Here is a 3,260-nt window from a genome sequence, read left to right as displayed (position 1 = left end):
CTTTCACCTCAGCCAACCCAACAAATTGGCAAAGATGACAAAAAATGTGAATAGTCAGTTTTGGATGGATTATAGAAAGACAGGAACACTAAAGTATTGATGGTAGAGCTGTGAATGTTTACAACTATTCTATATACTATTTTGGATTTATGTAAAATAACTAAAATGTCCATATACTTTGACCCAGATATTCCATTGTTAGTCATATACATCTAGGAGGTCATTGACAAAAAAGTAAGTCTTCCATAAATATATTTTAGCAGCATTTTTTTGTCACAGAAAATCCCTAGCAACAAAGTATATGCTCATTAGTTGGGTTGATTAGGGCAAAGTTGAACAAATTGTACATGTATAAGGATTAAGTTGAAGTCACCTGAATGATTTAACCCTGATATATTTATCAGGTGAAAACACACCTCAATAAATCATTTAGTCAAATGCTTTAGCATAAGTGTTAAAAGATTCTTTTTTTTTTTTTGGTGGGGCAATGGGGGTTAAGTGACTTGCCCAGGGTCTCAAAGCTAGTAAGTGTCAAGTGTCTGAGGCCGGATTTGAACTCAGGTATTCCTGAATCCAGGGCCAGTGCTGTATCCACTGCACCACCTAGCTGCCCCCTAAAAGATTCTTAAAAGCCATTGGATGGACTGCAATGAATTTGAACAAGAAGTCTATTATTATTAAGAGGGACTTTGGTAATGCTCTGTAATGCCCATATAAAACAAGGAAGCTACCTCAGAACATAACAAAGTCAAGCAAATAGAGAGGAAAGAACATTATTGCTTACCCCCCTAGAAGGCATTGATTTGGAAGGGAGCAGAGCCCTCAGTCTTAGCCTTGTTCTCAATCTCCCATTCCCCCTTGGACAGAGGAGGCTCTGGAGGATTGTGGACTTCTTATCCTTCAATTAACATTCAAATAACATCCTAGGAAGAGCTGATAGTACTGTTTGCCTCAGGAACCAAAGACAGACTGGATGCAGATTCAAGATTCCACAATGGGCCCACAAGAAAAACTATTCTATATCTGAGGGGAACATTCTGAGAATTCCAACAATCCGTTTGCCATATGTCTTAAGCTTGACCTCACTTTTCCCTGGACTATATGAACTAATAGGAGAGCATGTCACAGACTTTTGGGAGATGTTTTGCACCAGTTGTTCTTATGATGACAATTTAGTAAATAACCCTTTTCTAAAAGTCAGTGAAGTCTGGCCATTTAATATGAACTGACCATGCTGGTAAGAATTACTATAGTAGGGGCTCATGAGCAACAGAATTTTTAAAATAACATCTGTAGGTTTCCATGTGGTGTGTCCTGGAGGCTGCTGGGCTGACCTCTGCCTCCTCTGCCCCTGGAGCCATGTGCCAACCCCCTGGTACTACCAGATTGCAGGGATTTCTCCTGGGCCATCCCAGTCTGCAGTTGTGTCCTGGAAGGGCCATGGCAAGGTGCAGATCGATAGGCCACAAATTACCCAGTGGACTGCCAGACTTCCAGGCCTGTACCAGTGGTAAGAGGTATCAGTGGCTGATGCACATTACACAGATCTTTGATTATGAAGAGTTTGAACTACCCATAATGCTGAGCACTAAAAATGGACACCCAACATTCTTCAAACTTACCCTTTGGCATATCAATAGACTTCCAGAGCATGTCCCATGTCATGTCCAGGGCTGGCACTACCAAAGGCTCTGCACAAATATGAAGACTATCAGAAGCAGGGAATAGAGTATGTTCTGATCTGCTTGTTGCAAAAGAGGAAGGAGGAAGACCAGATGGTGACCAGAAGCCTAAAAAAATGGCAGCCTGAGTCCAATGATGAAAAAGATCAGAGTGATGACAGTATTACTTACTGACTTATAAGCACCCTAGCTGTTCACTGAAAAGAACCCAGGTCAGAATGATTATGTCACAGGGACCTACCTGACAGACACTGAAGACAATGCAAAGCCTTCAAGAGAGAATGGCATTGTGAGCAGAGGAGAGAAGATGGAGGTAGACAGGCCAATATAGACAAAGAAGACAAAGCAATGCTCCAATGAAGTTCAAGAATCATCACCAAAATCCTAAACTCTTCAAAAGAGGAAGAGAAACAAAATAACTTTTTGTATAATCAAAATAATAAAGTTGAAGAAAAAAATAAAGAAAGAACTTTCTCATCCAACCTTGTAGAGTTTACTTTAGACATCTTAGTAGAGGAAGCAGGCTTTCTCTGGAGACTCAATTTCTTAGTGTGAGTATGGGCGATCTCAGAGCATGAACTACACATGACTATAATGGGATAGTACTTTGGTATGAGAAATGAGATACAGAGAAATGTGGAGAGACCTATGAAATCATCTAGAGAGAAGTAAGCAGAGCCAAGAAAATAATGTATACGACCATGTGCATGTGGGGAAAACAGTTATGAAAAAATCAAAATGTGGCCTCAGACACTTAACACTTACAAGCTATGTGACCCTGGGCAAGTCACTTAACCCTCATTGCCCTGCAAAACAAAACAAAAAACAACAAAACAAAATAAAAATGAATAAAAAAGATCATTCCCAGCTTCTTTGTGGAGGTGGTGGTGGTAGTGGGGTCTACATGGCATTGCATATAATATCAGACCTTTTCAATGTGTTGCTTGATTTTGCTTATTTTTTCCTCTTCTTCCTCTTTTAAAAATATTCTTTGTTATAAAGGATTCCTGTCTTAGATCATGAAAGGTGAGGGATTCAGTAGGAAATGTAGTCAATGCCAAAATGAAATAGATCAAGAAAGACCTATTTAAAAATTAATGCACCCGGGGGCAGCTAGGTGGTGCAGTGGATAAAGCGCTGGCCTTGAATTCAGGAGGACCTGTGTTCAAATCCAGCCTTGGACACTTGACACTTGCTAGCTGTGTGACCCTGGGAAAGTCACTTGACCCTCATTGCCCTACCAAAAAAAAACCAAAACCAAACTAAACCCCCTCAAAAATTAATGCACCCTTTAAAAGTCATTGTTAAATTTTTATGAATTGATGTTACATTTGGGTGATTATGGGCAACAATTCACTCTGTGGTCATAGTCTAGCTCTAATAAAATTTCTTGGTTGAGTTCTCCATGATATTTCAAGGTCTTTATTTGTTGTATGGGGATATCATCTATAAGTCAATAAAAGATGGCAGCCTTCTGCCTTCTGTAAATCGTGGTTTCCATAGTCTGGTCCTCAATTGCCATCATAACCCCTTACATTTCCATGAAAAAAATCCCCTTAATTAAGTCCTTTGTTAAGC

The 3,260-nt window shown here is 39.8% G+C and overlaps 1 pseudogene; it reads left to right on the top strand.

Moving 5' to 3' along the window:
- Positions 1–1,302: 1,302 nt before the first annotated feature.
- LOC122755177 lies at positions 1,303–2,101 on the top strand (annotated as a pseudogene).
- The last annotated feature ends 1,159 nt before the right edge of the window (positions 2,102–3,260 follow it).

This window comes from Dromiciops gliroides, chromosome 4, assembly GCF_019393635.1.
Source record: "Dromiciops gliroides isolate mDroGli1 chromosome 4, mDroGli1.pri, whole genome shotgun sequence".
NCBI classification, from domain to species: domain Eukaryota; kingdom Metazoa; phylum Chordata; class Mammalia; order Microbiotheria; family Microbiotheriidae; genus Dromiciops; species Dromiciops gliroides.
Note: the sequence above shows the minus strand (reverse complement) of the source record. Positions and strands in the feature narration are given on the sequence as shown.